The sequence below is a fragment of the Bos grunniens genome, chromosome 19 (assembly GCF_055505025.1).
Source record: "Bos grunniens cultivar Pamir isolate PY7600 chromosome 19, Bosgru_T2T1.0, whole genome shotgun sequence".
In the NCBI taxonomy this organism is placed as follows: Eukaryota; Metazoa; Chordata; class Mammalia; order Artiodactyla; family Bovidae; genus Bos; species Bos grunniens.
The window spans coordinates 54491723-54508294 of NC_141183.1; the positions used below are offsets into that span (position 1 = coordinate 54491723).

A 16572-nucleotide genomic window follows, 5' to 3' on the forward strand; every position below is an offset into this window, starting at 1 on the left:
GGCAGTAGCCTTGGTCAGACCAGGACCACTAATAGACATGGTCCTGCTCTCTCTGGCCTTGGTTCCCCAACCATTCTAGAGCATCCTCTTCTTAGCCACATCATACAAATGATGTAAGGATTTGGTTCAGAAAGTAGAATAGTTTTCATATTATCCAAAGAGTATTTGGTAGAAAAGGAACAAATCTAAAGGGAAAATACCCTTATGGGAATTTTTAGACAATGCTACAAGTGAGATCACTTCCAAAATACCACAATGAGGTTGAGGTAGAGAGACAGAGAGCAGAACAAATGTGATTGCTTCAGAGTTGAGATGAAAATATGGAGCATTCATCACAGGTATTTGTCCATAGAAGAGGAACTCTCTAAGTTTTCCTTTGTGATTGTCTGAGACCCTGAGTTTCAAATTCTACCCATATCCTCTGCCTCGAAACTTGGAGTCAGAGAAACTGTCCCCTAGCCCAGCTCTTCACCTCACTTGCTCCTCATTATTGAACAAGTCACTTCTCTCTGAGTTTTCCCATTTGTAAAACTGTTTCATTCATTTAGTTGCTAAGTCATGTCCAACTCTTTGGAACACCAAGGACTCTAGCCCACCAGGCTCTTCCGTCCATGGGATTTCCCAGGCAAGAATATTGGGGTGGGTTGCTATTTCCTTCTCCAGGGGATCTTTCTGACCCAGGGATTGAACTCATGTTTCCTGCATTAGCAAGCACATTCTTTACCATTGAGGCACCAGGGGTGGGCAAAACTGTTTAATATAATAATAGCATATCCACTGTCAGTTTTCTGAGAATGACACAGAAGTATGAAAGTGCCTAACACAATACCTGACACAGGAGGAGGTCCACAGAAATATTACTTTAATCTCAGCTGCCACACTCAATAAAATCCTTTCTCCACTTCTCACATGGAAAAACAGTTCAGAGAAAACATTTGTCATTTAAAGTCAATCTATCTTAAGTTCACTTCCTGCTGGAAATCACTAGGTGCTTGCCTAATCTCTTCATGGCTGCCTGCATCTCCTGGTTCCTCAGTGTGTAGATGATAGGGTTGATCATGGGGGTCAAGACAGGGTAGCTGATAGACACAGCTTTGTCCATGCAGTAGGAAGTGAAGGGTCGGGCATAGATATAGATACTAGGAATGAAGATCATAGACACAGCGATGATGTGGGTGGTGCAGGTGGAAGCTGCCTTCCTCCTCACCTGCCCTGAGTGGGACCTCAGCATCACCAGGATAACAGTATAAGAGATCAGAAGAAGGAAGAACCAGATAAAGACCAGCATCCCACTGTTGGAGAACATAAGGAGCTCTAGGAGGGAGGTGTCCATGCAGGCAAGTCTCAGCACTTGTGGAATGTCACAGTAGAAGTTATCCAAGGTGTTGGGGCCACAAAAAGGCAATGGAAGCATCAAAACAAGCTGGACAATGGAGCGGACAAAGCCCCCTATCCAGGCAGCCACCACTAGCCCCACACACACTCAAGTGTTCATAATGGTGATATAGTGGAGGGGTTAGGAGATGGCTATGTAGTGGTCATAGCCATCACTGAGAGGAAGAAGACAGTCCCACCTCCCAAGAGGTGGAAAAAGAAGATCTGGGCCATGCAGCCCTGGTAGGAGATGGTCTTCTTCTCAGTGAGGAAGTCCATCAGCATCTTTGGGGCAGTGACTGAGGAGAAACAAAGATCTAAAACAGCCAGATTTCCCAGCAGGAAATACATGGGTGTGTTGTGCCTGGAATCAGAGGTCACCGTGACTATGATGAGGAGGTTTCCCATGACAGTGGTGGTGTAGACAAACAGTAACACCAGGAACAAGAAGAGCTGGAGCTCCTGAGTCTGTGAGAGCCCCAAGAAGACAAACTCTGACACCATGTGTTGTTCCCTGAATCCATGCTATCTTCTCCATACACCTAAAGAAAACACACCACAAACAGAGATGTATAAAGTTACTATGCACCATTCTAGTCCTCAGTGACTCAAAGCAATTGTCCAAGTCCAGACAAAGGACACCCTCATGTGCAGATCATAATACCCTGGGCTGATATAAATGATCTTGTCTTTGGAGAGCTGATACAGGAATACACATTCACAAGACACCTTAAATTGATCTAGAGACACATGCAACCTGCTTTTCAAAGATTCAGTGGTAATAGAGTGGTGGGAAGACACACAGAGCCCAACAGAACCGAAGTTCATAACTATATTTCTCTGAGAGTTGACCTTGAGTAAATTTCTTATCTGAGTCTCAGATTTCATCTCTGTAAGAAAAAGTTTTGTCTGTAAATTTGTCTAGGAGCTTGAATAAAATAATACATAAGTTTTCTAGAACACTGTGTAAAATAATAAATGGTAATCACTCTCCTCTGTGTAGTCTCCTACTCTTAAGATACTCTCCCATTCCAGTCTCTAATACATTTTTGTACCAATCATTTTTCTTTCATGCAACAGTTAACAGATAATAATGTTAATGAACTTTTTCACGTGTCTATGTTTTTCTTCTACAATTCAACAAAAATGTGCTATGGATACAATCTTCATTTCAGAATTTATTTGTGCTCTGCAGCGCTCATCCTTGCTGTTAGTAACTAATAAGTACCTGGTATTAACTCTAGCATGAGTGAAATATGCAGGTCCATGCAGGAGAACTTCTGGCCACAGCTGCACACCTGGGACATTTCGTTTTTCCCATTCTCCATGGTAGGTAGCCCCTAACTGAGTGAGGCTCAGCTCACCCAGAACATAGGTGGAGTCAAGTGGCAGAAGGGTAACTAATTAGTACAGACATAGATGAATACATTGTTTGAAGAGGAGACTTAGAGCTCTTCTGAAAAGACAGCAATTTCAGAAGCTGTCGAATCCAATCCAATAGAAGAGAAAAAAAAATTATTGAAGGAGAAGAAATGGAAATAGGTGAGGAATTGAATGGAAGAAGAAATTTAAAAGCAAGGAAAATGTGGAAATAGAATGAGTGAAGGAAGGGGAATGGAAAGATGAAGGAGCAGAGGAAAAATTGGGACCAAAGGTGAAGAAAGACTCTTGGAAGGTGAGAGATAGAATGATATGTGCCCTCCCCTCCCCTTCCACTTCCTCTCATTCTCCACTCACTCTCACCTGACTCCCCAGATACATTATCCATTAGAGATCACTCCCTTCTTATTTTTCACTTTCATCTTCTCTTCCTCCAGTACACCTTCTACACAGCTGTACCTGAGATCTTTCTAAATGCTGATCTGATCACGCTCCCCTCTCACATTAATTCTTGTAGTGATTCCACCAGAGCCCCTTAGGAGCCACATCCAATACCCTGCAGATCAAGTCAGGATAGAAACACATACAGAAGTGTATGCAACTCAGCATGTCATACAGACTATGAAATATAATCTTCATCTTCCTTCCTAATCAGCATCTATACCTCCAATGAACCACAAGGTTTTCAATAGATTATTAAATATTTTATTTATTTATTGCCATATTGGTTTCCCAGAATTCTGATCTGACTTTCTCAAATCTAGAAAAGCCCATTCAAATGTCACCCTCTGTTACTCCTATCACCATTTCTCCCATGCAGAACAAATTCCCTGTTCTCAGGGTTCTTATAACATTTCAAAAATACTTCTGTTATGTATTTACCACCATTCATTTTCCCAGTTTCTCTCCTCAACCAACTGCATCATAATTTCAATATCTTAGTAACCCCAGAACTTGGAACAGAAACTCTGGTAACAACACATGCTCAGCGAATGTTGCCAAATACTGTATTAAGTAGGTAATGGATTATGTGGAGCTATTTAAAGTGAACTTACTTATCCTCTGTTTCCTATCTCACAAGGGCAGTGCTATACTTGGTTGCTAAAATTACTGGGTTTTACATGGAACCTGAAGCAGTTATTTTAACAGTACATCCACCCAAATTACTTCCCAAAGCTCTCTTCCAACATTAGACTTAGTACCATCAAGTCTATGTGAAAGTGAAGTGAAAGTGAAAGTTGCTCAGTTGTATCTGACTTTTTGCGACCCCATGGACTATACAAACCCTGGAATTCTCCAGGCCAGAATATTAGAGTGGATAGCCATTCCCTTCTCCAGGGGATCTTTCCAACCCAGGGATCGAATCCAGGTCTCCCTCATTACAGGTGGATTCTTTCCCAGCTGAGCCACAAGGGAAGCCCAAGAATACTGGAGTGGGTAGTCTATCCCTTCTTCAGAGCATCTTCCAGACCCAGGAATCAAACTGGGGTCTCCTGCATTGCAGGTGGATTCTTTACCAACTGAGCTACTATGCCATATGTTTATTCTTCAGCTGGTGTTTCAAAAAACCTAACTACCATTGACTTATAGCTTGTGTGGAAAGCCCTCAGGCTCTCACCTTCTTTCAGCCTTGAATGGGGGAAGAGAGTTGAGGTCTTACATCTTTTGGTGGGATCCTTCCTATATAGCCCCACAGCTTCTTTGTCCATCCCTCACACACAGGACTCAGGGGCATGACTCTAGGGAAGAGAGTATATCCTCAGGGAGAATGATTGGACTGGGCTCAGGAAGGAGAGCTGGAATGATTCCTGCTGGGTACAAGGGAACAATGAGAGTTGTTTCAAAGTTCCAAAGTCTTTTAGAAAGACTTACTATTGGAAAGTTCTCCTTGGGCCAGAAGACAAAGAACCAAAAACAACAACAAAAACTTACACAAAACAACAAAAGAAAACAAAATCCCACCAAGAATATTGAAAACTGTAGAGATTCATAACATGTAGGATCAGGAGATAAGGATCAGAAAGGACAGAGTTTCTCCAAAATAAACAAAATTTCTGGGATTTTTGGAAAGACCCATTTCACAGTTCATTCATTCACATACTTGAACATTCACTAGAATTATCTGGAGGGGATGTTAAAACTCAGAAAACCCATGAAAAATTCTTCCTTTAGTAGGTCTTGGGTTGAGTCAGAGAATTCGCATTTCTAACAAGTTTTCAGATGATGCTAATGCTGCTTGTCTGGGGCCACAGCTTGAGAACCACCAACTTTGAGTTTTACTGCTCTTGTCAGCACAATAAAGAAAGAAAAGAAAGAAAGTGAAGTCACTCAGTTGTGTCCGACTCTTTGCGACCCCATGGACTGTGCCCATCAGGCTCTTCCATCCATGGGATTTTCCAGGCAAGAATCCAGAGTGGGTTGCCATTTCCTTCTCCAGAGGCTCTTCCCAACCCAGGGATCAAACCTGGGTCTCCCAGATTGTAGGCAGACGCTTTACTGTCTAAGCCACCAGGGAAGTTTGTTGTCAGCACAATTTTCAGTTCTTTTTGTGTCATTAAAGACAACAGATTTGATAGTTTAGTTTCTTACAAAGAATTAATTGATCTTTTAAAAAATTATTTATTTTAATTGGAGGCTAATTACTTTACAATATTGTAGTGGTTTTGGCCATACATTCACATGAATCAGCCATGGGTGTGCATGTGTCCCCCATCCTGAACCCCCCTCCCACCTCCCTCCCCATCCCATCCCTCAGCGTCATCCCAGTGCACCAGCCCTGAGTACCCTGTCTCATGCATCAAACCTGGACTGGTGATCTATTTCACATATGGGAATATACACGTTTCAATGCTAGAATTAATTGATCTCAACTTGCACAATGCCATAGGTGGAAAACTGTTTACTACATTGGAAACAAACCTTGTAAATTCTTTTATTTTCTCAACCAAATTTGAAGGTTGACTTCCCATCCACATCCAATTATATTGAGCCATCTGTAACATTCTAGTATTCTTTATATAGGAATTATTATTCAGTAAGATCCGTCCTTTCATAAAAGTAGTAGTGCAGGATGTATATACACCATCTTATGATGAACTGTTTAGAACTGTAATTAACTGGCTTCATAATCCGAGTGTACAATAAAAACTGTGTTTCTTGGAGTTTCCAATTCTACTTTAGATTTCAGATTGGTCTGAATTCCTTGTTACAAATCTTTATAGCTAGCAAAATGTAATCTCTCAGATTTGTTTTTTTTTTTTTTTAACTGGTGAGCTCTGATTTTTCCCACATAGAAGAGATTTTAAAAACACTAATTCCTCCAAGTATTGAGTTTTAACTCATTTTAAACTCCAGCTTCTTGTCAAAATAGCCTGGTCAATGCTAGGGAAGGGAATAGGTCTTATCGGCCTCCTTGACTATCAGATGTTAATAACTGTAGCATTATCTGTTGTTCAGTCACTAAGTCGTGTCCTGCACATTGGGACCCCATGGACTCACTCCGCCAGTCTCCTCTGTCCGTGGAATTTTTCAAACAAGAATACTGAGTGGGTTTCCATTTCCCCCTCCCAGAGATCTTCCTGACCCAAGAATTGAAACTGGGTCTCTTGTGCCTACACAGCAACTAATTAAATTACCTGGATTAATTCATTATTACTCTGATTTGGTTTTCAGTAAGGAAGCGCTTGTATATTCTACTTTATATATTTCTCCTCTCAAGGAATGCACTCTTTTTTTGTAAATTAATTAATTAATTTTAATTGGAGGCTAATTACTTTACAATATTGTAGTGGCTTTTGCCATACATTTACCTGAATCAGCCATGGGTGTACATGTGTCCCCCATCCCATCCCTCAGTGCTGTCCCAGTGCACCAGCCCTGAGTGCCCTGTCTCATGCATCAAACCTGGACTAGCGATCTATTTCACATATGGTAATACACATGTTTCAATGCTATTCTCTCAAATCATTCCACCCTCGCCTTCTCCCACAGAGTCCAAAACTCTCTTCTTTACATCTGTGTTTCTTTTGCTGTCTTACATATAGGGTCATCATTACCATCTTTCTAAATTCCATATATATGCGTTAATGTACTATATTGGCGTTTTTCTTCCTGACTTACTTCACTCTGTATTATAGGCTCCAGTTTCATCCACCTCATTAGAACTGATTCAAATGCATTCTTTTTAATAGCTGAGTAATATTCTATTGTGTATATGTACCACACTTTCTTATCCATTCATCTGCCAATGGACATCTAGGTTGCTTCCATTTCCTAGCTATTATAAACAGTGCTGCAATGAACATTGGGGTACACGTGTCTCTTTCAATTTTGGTTTCCTCAGTGTGTATGCCCAGCAGTGGGATTGCTGAGTCATATAACAGAAAGAGAAATTAAGGAAACAATTCCATTCACCATTGCAATGAAAAGAATAAAATACTTAGGAATAAATCTACCTAAAGAAACAAAAGACCTATATATAGAAAATTATAAAACACTGGGTAACGAGCAATGGCTGCACTTTGCTGGAGCAGCCATGAAGAGATACCCCACGCTCAAGGTAAGAGAAACCCAAGTAAGACGGTAGCTGTTGCAAGAGGGCATCAGAGGGCAAACACACTGAAACCATACTCACAGAAAACTAGTCAATCTAATCACACTAGGACCACAGCCTTGTCTAACTCAATGAAACTAAGCCATGCCCATGGGGCAACCCAAATGGGCGGGTCATGGTGGAGAGATCTGACAGAATGTGGTCCACTGGAGAAGGGAATGGCAAACCACTTCAGTATTCTTGCCTTGAGAACCCATGAACATTATGAAAAGGCAAAATGATAGGATACTGAAAGAGGAACTCCCGAGGTCAGTAGGTGCCCAATATGCTCTGGAGATCAGTGGAGAAATAACTCCAGAAAGAATGAAGGGATGGAGCCAAAGCAAAAAGAATACCCAGCTGTGTATGTGACTGGTGATAGAAGCAAGGTCCGATCCTGTAAAAAGCAATATTGCATAGGAACCTGGAATGTCAGGTCCATGAATCAAGGCAAATTGGAAGTGGTCAAACAAGAGATGGCAAGAGTGAATGTCGACATTCTAGGAATCAGCGAACTGAAATGGACAGGAATGGGTGAATTTAACTCAGATGACCATTATATCTACTACTGCAGGCAGGAATCCCTCAGAAGAAATGGAGTGGCCATCATGGTCAACAAAAGAGTCCGAAATGCAATACTTGGATGCAATCTCAAAAATGACAGAATGATCTCTGTTCGTTTCCAAGGCAAACCATTCAATATCACAGTAATCCAAGTCTATGCCCCAACCAGTAACGCTGAAGAAGCTGAAGTTGAATGGTTCTATGAAAACCTACAAGACCTTTTAGAACTAACACCCAAAAAAGATGTTCTTTTCATTATAGGGGACTGGAATACAAAAGTAGGAAGTCAAGAAATACCTGGAGTAACAGGCAAATTTGGCCTTGGAATACGGAATGAAGCAGGGCAAAGACTAATAGAGTTTTGCCAAGAAAATGCACTGGTCATAACAAACACCTGCTTCCAACAACACAAGAGAAGACTCTATACATGGACATCACCAGATGGTCAACACCGAAATCAGATTGATTATATTGTTTGCAGCCAAAGATGGAGAAGCTCTGTACAGTCAGCAAAAATAAGACCAGGAGCTGACTGTGGCTCAGACCATGAACTCCTTATTGCCAAATTCAGACTTAAATTGAAGAAAGTAGAGAAAACCACTAGACCATTCAGGTATGATCTAAATCGAATCCCTTATGATTATACAGTGGAAGTGAGAAATAGATTTAAGGGCCTAGATCTGATAGAATGCCTGATGAACTATGGAATGAGGTTCGTGACATTGTACAGGAGACAGATATCAAGACCATCCCCATGGAAAAGAAATGCAAAAAAGCAAAATGGCTGTCTGGGGAGGCCTTACAAATAGCTGTGAAAAGAAGAGAAGCGAAAAGCAAAGGAGAAAAGGAAAGATATAAACATCTGAATGCAGAGTTCCAAAGAATAGCAAGAAGAGATAAGAAAGCCTTCTTCAGCGATCAATGCAAAGAAATAGAGGAAAACAACAGAATGGGAAAGACTAGAGATCTCTTCAAGTAAATCAGAGATACCAAAGGAACATTTCATGCAAAGATGGGCTCGATAAAGGACAGAAGTGGTATGGACCTAACAGAAGCAGAAGATATTAAGAAGAGATGGCAAGAATACACAGAAGAAATGTACAAAAAAGATTTTCATGACCAAGATAATCACGATGCTGTGATCACTGACCTAGAGCCAGACATCCTGGAATGTGAAGTCAAGTGGGCCTTAGAAAGCATCACTACGAACAAAGCTAGTGGAGATGATGGAATTCCAGTTGAGTTATTCCAAATCCTGAAAGATGATGCTGTGAAAGTGCTGCACTCAATATGCCAGCAAATTTGGAAAACTCGGCAATGGCCACAGGACTGGAAAAGGTCCGTTTTCATTCCAATCCCAAAGAAAGGCAATGCCAAAGAATGCTCAAACTACCACACAATTGCACTCATCTCACATGCTAGTAAAGTAATGCTCAAAATTCTCCAAGCCAGGCTTCAGCAATATGTGAACCATGAACTTCCTGATGTTCAAGCTGGTTTCAGAAAAGGCAGAGGAACCAGAAATCAAATTGCCAATATCTGCTGGATCATGGGAAAAGCAAGAGAGTTCCAGAAAAATATCTATTTCTGCTTTATTGACTATGCCAAAGCCTTTGACTGTGTGGATCACAATAAACTGTGGAAAATTCTGAAAGAGATGGGAATACCAGACCACCTGATCTGCCTCTTGAGAAATTTGTATGCAGGTCAGGAAGCAACAGTTAGAACTGGACATGGAACAACAGACTGCTTCCAAATAGGAAAAGGAGTTCGTCAAGGCTGTATATTGTCACCCTGTTTATTTAACTTCTATGCAGAGTACATCATGAGAAACACTGGACTGGAAGAAACACAAGCTGGAATCAAGATTGCTGGGAGAAATATCAATCACCTCAGATATGCAGATGACACCACCCTTATGGCAGAAAGTGAAGAGGAACTCAAAAGCCTCTTGATGAAAGTGAAAGTGGAGAGTGAAAAAGTTGGCTTAAAGCTCAACATTCAGAAAACTAAGATCATGGCATCTGGTCCCATCACTTCATGGGAAAAAGATGAGGAAACAGTGGAAACAGTGTCAGACTTTAGTTTTCTGGGCTCCAAAATCACTACAGATGGTGACTACAGTCATGAAATTAAAAGACGCTTACTCCTTGGAAGGAAAGTTATGACCAACCTAGATAGCATGTTCAAAAGCAGAGACATTATTTTGCCAACAAAGGTTCGTCTAGTCAAGGCTATGGTTTTTCCTGTGGTCATGTATGAATGTGAGAATTGGACTGTGAAGAAGGCTGAGCGCTGAAGAATTGATGATTTTGAAGTGTGCTGTTGGAGAAGACTCTTGAGAGTCCCTTGGACTGCAAGGAGATCCAACCAGTCCATTGTGAAGGAGATCAGCCCTGGGATTTCTTCAGAAGGAATGATGCTAAAGCTGAAACTCCAGTACTTTGGTCACCTCATGCGAAGAGTTGACTCATTGGAAAAGACTCTGATGCTGGGAGGGATTGGGGCAAGAGGAGAAGGGGACGACAGAGGATGATATAGCTGGATGGCATCGCTGACCCGATGGACGTGAGTCTGGGTGAACTCTGGGAGTTGGTGATGGACAGGGAGGCCTGGCGTGCTGCAATTCATGGGGTCGCAAAGAGTCGGTCACGACTGAGCGACTGATCTTATCTGATCTGATCTGATGAAAGAAATCAAAGAGGACACAAATGGGTGAAGAAATATACGGTGTTCATGGATTGGAAGAATCAATATAGTGAAAATGAGTATACTACCCGAAGCAATCTATAGATTCAGTGCAATCCTTATGAAGCTACCAACGGTGCTTTTCAGAAGACTAGAACAAATAATTTCACAATTTATATGGAAATACAAAAAACCTCGAATAGCCAAAGCAATCTTGAGAAAGAAGAATGGAACTGGAGGAATCAATCTTCCTAACTTGAGACTATACTACAAAGCTACAGTCATCAAGACAGTATGGTGCTAGTACAAAGACGGAAAAATAAAACAATGGAACAAAAAGGAAGACCAGAGATAAATGCACGCACTTATGGACACCTTATCTTTGACAAAGGAGCCAAGAATGGAGAAAAGAAAATCTCTTTAACAAGTGGTGATGGGAAAATGGGTCAACCACTTATAAAAGAATGAAACTAGAACACTTTATAACACCATACACAAAAATAAACTCAAAATGGATTAAAGATCTAAAGGTAAGACCAGAAACTATAAATCTCCTAGAGGAAAACATAGGCAAAACACTCTCCGACACAAATCACAGCAGGATCCTCTATGACCCACCACCAAAAATATTGAAAATAAAAGCAAAAATAAACTAATGGGACCTAATTAAAATTAAAAGCTTCTGCACAACAAAGGAAACTATAAGCAAGATGAAAAGACAGACTTCAGAATGGGAAAAAATAATAGCAAAGCAACTGACAAAGAATTAATCTCAAAAATATACAAGCAACTCCTGCAGCTCAATTCCAGAAAAATAAGTGACCCAATCAAAAAATGGGCCAAAGAACTAAACAGACATTTCTCCAAAGAAGACATACAAATGCTAACGAACACATGAAAAGATACTCAACATCACTCATTATCAGAGAAATGCAAATCAAAACCACAAAGAGGTATCATTTCACACCAGTCAGAATGGCTGTGATCCAAAAGTCTACAAGCAAAAAATGTTGGAGAGGGTGTGGAGACAAGGGAACCCTCTTACACTGTTGGTGGGAATGCAAACTAGTACAGCCACTATGGAGAACAGTGTGGAGATTCCTTAAAAAACTGGAAATAGAACAGCCATACGACCCAGCAATCCCACTGCTGGGCATACACACCGAGGAAGCCAGAATTGAAAGAGACACATGTACCCCAATGTTCATCGCAGCACTATTTATAATATCCAGGACATGGAAGCAACCTAGATGTCCATCTGCAAACAAATGGATAAGAAAGCTGTGGTACATATACACAATGGAATATTACTCAGCTATTAAAAAGAATGCATTTGAATCAGTTCTAATGAGGTAGATGAAACTGGAGCCTATTATACAAAGTGAAGTAAGTCAGGAAGAAAAACACCAATACAGTATATTAACTCATATATATGGAATTTAGAAAGATGGTAACGATGACCCTATGTGCGAGACAGCAAAAGAGACACAGATGTAAAGAAGAGACTTTTGGACTCTGTGGGAGAAGGCGAGGGTGGGATGCTTTGAAAGAATAACATTGAAACATGTATATTATCATATGTAAAATAGATCGCCAGTCCAGGTTCAATGCATGAGACAGGATGCTCAGGGCTGGTGCACTGGGATGACCCTGAAGGATGGAATAGGGAGGGAAGAGGGAGGGAGGATCAGGATGGGAAACACATGTACACCCATGACTGATTCATGTTAATGTATGGCAAAAACCACCACAATGTTGTAAAGTAATTAGCCTACAATATAATAAAAAAATAAATAAAATAAAAATGGCAACTAACACAAAAGGACAAAACAAAATAAACAGAAAAATGAATGAGAAACAAACAAATGATGTGGGAGACAGAAGATAAGATTATACAATCAGTATCCTTTAAGAGAAGCAAGAACGCATTCCTGTCTGCTGAGAAAAGAATCTATGTTTAAATATTAGGTCTCAATAAACACTAACACAGAAATGAAAGATTGATACACATGACTATGTGAAAACTAATAACCAAAATAAAGAAGACAAACCACAACTTGGGTGAAAGAAAGTGAAGTCGCTCAGTCATGTCCGACTCTTTACAACCCCATGGACTGTAGCCTGCCAGCCTCCTCTGTCCATGGGATTCTCCAGGCAAGAATACTGGAGTGGGTTGCCGTTTCCTTCTTCAGGGGATCTTCCCAACCTAAGGATTGAGCCTGGGTCTCCCACACTGCAGGCAGACTCTTTACCATCTAACCCACCAGGGGAGCCCTCAAACTGGGTGAAGGTATTATAACAAATAAAACTGAAAAAGACCAGTAACCAAATTATATAAGAACTTCTACATTAACAAGAAACAGGCAATAGAAAATCATGCTAAAGGCATTCATGGGAAATTTGAATATAATTAAAACATGGGGAAATGTTACAGAAATGCAAATCAAGGCTACAGTGAAATACCATTTTTTACCTGCTTAATTGAGAAAAATGAAAAAGTATGACAATCAACTGTTAGGAGGATGAGAATCAATGGGAACACTGCAGTGCTGCTGATAACCAAGTAATTTGGTACAACTCCTTTGGAAAACAACTTAGCCCTAAAACTTTGAAGATCTCATGATCCAGCAATTACACTTCCAAGTAATGACCCATAGCTCCTCAACATGACAACTGGAGACAAGCTGAAGATTATTCAAAAGAGCATTGTTCCAAGAGCAAAAACTGGGAACCTTCCCAGTAAGCTTAGTCTCATGTTGGAATATTGTACAACAGAGCAAATGAATAACTACAGCCAAACAGAACAATATGTGACGTTTAGAAACAAAATGTTGAGTGAAAAAAAATCAAATGCCAGACTATTACCTTAAGTCTAATATTTTATAAACTCAATAAAACAATATAGTGCTTATGTTAAAATGTGATAAAATTGTTTTTATGAATGATGGAATGATAAACACAAAACTCAAGAAAGTGGCTTCATCTGGGTGAAGTGATGTGATGAAGAGGTCCTATAGGCAGGTATAAGCTATTGGTATCATGTGGTTCTTTTTTTTTTATTATTTTTTTTTTATTTTTAAACTTTACATAATTGTATTAGTTTCTTGAACTGAGGAGCATGTACATGTGTTCATATAATATAGTGTTTTATAACTTACATGCTTATTACACACAATCATTTGCTTGCAATAACTATACTGTACTAAAACATACAGTGGAAAATTGGAATACTCATGATTTCTAAATTGAAAATTAAATAAAATATAATTATATGGTTAACTCAGTGTTTTTTCACAATTTTTTGATTTGATACTTATAATAAGCCTGAGGGATTTGGGGTCAGATATTAATTTCAGTGAGTTTGTTGAGGAAGAAGTTATGAGTTCAAGAGAGGCCATATGTCTCATTCAAGGTCATCTGTCAGATAAATGATGGACACAGTCTCCAATTTAAGGCATAAGACAAAATATAGTTCAGTTTACAACAATCCAGCCTCACACCAAAACACGGTCCTGGGAAAAGAGGTCAAAGACAGAAACTAGAACTGCTCTTCTGGGGGAATGCTGTCATCCTAACAGAAAACTATCTGCCAAGAAGACAAAAAGGAGGGTGTGGCTTTCCAGAATGTGTCCATGGCAACACATCTTATTGTCATAGGAGAGTTCAAATCATCCAACACAAACAAAAGTAACAATAGTTACCTTTATCCTCAAAATCTGGATAAGTTGCTCATTTTCAAGTTATGAAAAGGCCAGATACAGCAGCGCTCTCTCCAGCTTATCGATGGAAAACCAAAAAGCCAAAGCCAGAGAGAAGTGACCCACTGTCACTCGCTTTTACAAAGCAGCCTGGTGCCTCCCTAATCTCTTCACTGCTGCCTATATCTCCTGCTTCTTCAGGGTGTAGATCACTGGGGGCTGAGCATGTGAGTCATGACCATGTGGCTGATGGATACAGCCTTGTCAATGGAGAAATAAATGAAGGGCCAGGCATAGAGGTAAATGCTTGGAATGAAGACAATAGACACCATGACACTGAGGGCGGTGCAGGTGGAAGCTGCCTTCCTCCTTGCCTGTCCTGAGTGGGACCTCAGCATCACCAGGGATGGCTGAGTAGGAGACCAGGAGGAGGAGGAACCAGATGACATCCAGCATCCCACAGATGCAAATCATTAGGAACTCCAGGACAGAAGTGTCAGCGCAGGCGAGTCTCAGTACCTGTGGAACATCACAGTAGAAGTTATTTAGGACATTGGGGCCACAAAAAGGCAGTGGGAGCATCAGAGCCAGTTGGGAGATGGAATGAACAAAACCTACCATCCAGGCTGTCACAAGCAGCCCCACACAGAGCTGAGTGATCATGATGGCAACATAGTGGAGGGGCCAGGATACAGCAACCAAGGCAGTCATAGGCCATCACTGAGAGGAAGAAGACCATGGCACCTCCCAGAAAGTGGAAGAAGAAAATCTGGGCCATGCATCCCTGGTAGGAGATGGTCTTCTTCTCAGCAAGGAAGACCACCAGCATCTTTGGGGCAGTGACTGAGGAGAAACAGAGGTCTATGACAGCCAAGTTTCACAGCAGTGTGAGGTGTGCAAATTTCACAAAGGTGTGTGGAGCCTGAAATCAGAGGTCACTGTGACCATAACCAGGAGGCTTCCCATGATGGTGGTTGTGTAGACAAACAGGAAAACCAGAAACAAGACTAGCTGGATCTCCTGAGTCTGTGAGAGCCCCAAGAAGACAAAATCTGACACCCACATGAGGTTCCCCAGTTCCATGGTGTCTTCTCCAGGCATCTAAAGAAAACACACCACAGACAGTAATGTACTAATGCTCAGGGACTCAAATTGAGTTCCTCAGATCTAGATGATGGATATTTATGTGTACATCCTAATTCCAGTTGCTGACTAAATGGTCCTACCCCGGGAACATGTACAACTTGGTAATAGAATATATACTCATGAAATATTTAGATCCATCCAGAGACACATGCAACCTACTTTTATTTTTTTTTTTCTTCTCGGCCCTGAAAAGGGCCTGCAACCTACTTTTAAAAGATTCGGTGTTACTGAGGAAAACAGAATTGAAAGAGACACGTGTACCCCAATGTTCATCACAGCACTGTTTACAATAGCTAGGACATGGAAGCAACCTATTTGTCCATCAGGAGATAAATGGATAAGAATGTTGTGGTACATATTTACAATGGAGTATTACTCAGCTATTAAAAAGAATGAATTTGAATCAGTTCTAATGAGGTAGGTGAAACTGGAACCTGTTATACAGAGTGAAGTAAGTCAAAAAGAAAAACACCAATACAGTATATTAATGCATATATATATATGGAATTTAGAAAGATGGTAATGATGACCCTACATATGAGAGAGCAAAAGAGACAGATATAAAGAACAGACTTTGGACTCTGTGTGAGAAGGTGAGGGTGGGATGATTTGAGAGAATAGCATTGAAACATGTATATTCAGATCAGATCAGATCAGTCGCTCAGTCGTGTCTGACTCTTTGCGACCCCATGAATTGCAGCACGCCAGGCCTCCCTGTCCATCACCAACTCCCAGAGTTCACTCAGACTCATGTCCATCGAGTCAGTGATGCCATCCAGCCATCTCATCCTCTGTCGTCCCCTTCTCCTCCTGCCCCCAATCCCTCCCAGCATCAGAGTCTTTTCCAATGAGTCAACTCTTCACATGAGGTGGCCAAAGTACTGGAGTTTCAGCTTTAGCATCATTCCTTCCAAAGAAATCCCAGGGCTGACCTCCTTCAGAATGGACTGGTTGGATCTCTTTGCAGTCCAAGGGACTCTCAAAAGTCTTCTCCAACACCACAGTTCAAAAGTATCAATTCTTCGGCGCTCAGCCTTCTTCACAGTCCAACTCTCACATCCATACATGACCACAGGAAAAACCATAGCCTTGACTAGACGAACCTTTGTTGGCAAAATAATGTCTCTGCTT

General features: G+C 40.9%; 2 pseudogenes across 1 annotated transcript; both read right to left on the bottom strand.

Annotated features, from left to right (window-relative positions):
* Positions 1-964: 964 nt before the first annotated feature.
* Positions 965-1898, bottom strand: LOC147352724 (olfactory receptor 4D1-like; annotated as a pseudogene).
* An 11692-nt stretch (positions 1899-13590) lies between these two features.
* Positions 13591-15429, bottom strand: LOC147352725 (olfactory receptor 4D2-like; annotated as a pseudogene). The gene has a single exon (XR_015148417.1). The product of XR_015148417.1 is annotated as an olfactory receptor 4D2-like (transcript).
* Between the last annotated feature and the right edge of the window lie 1143 nt (positions 15430-16572).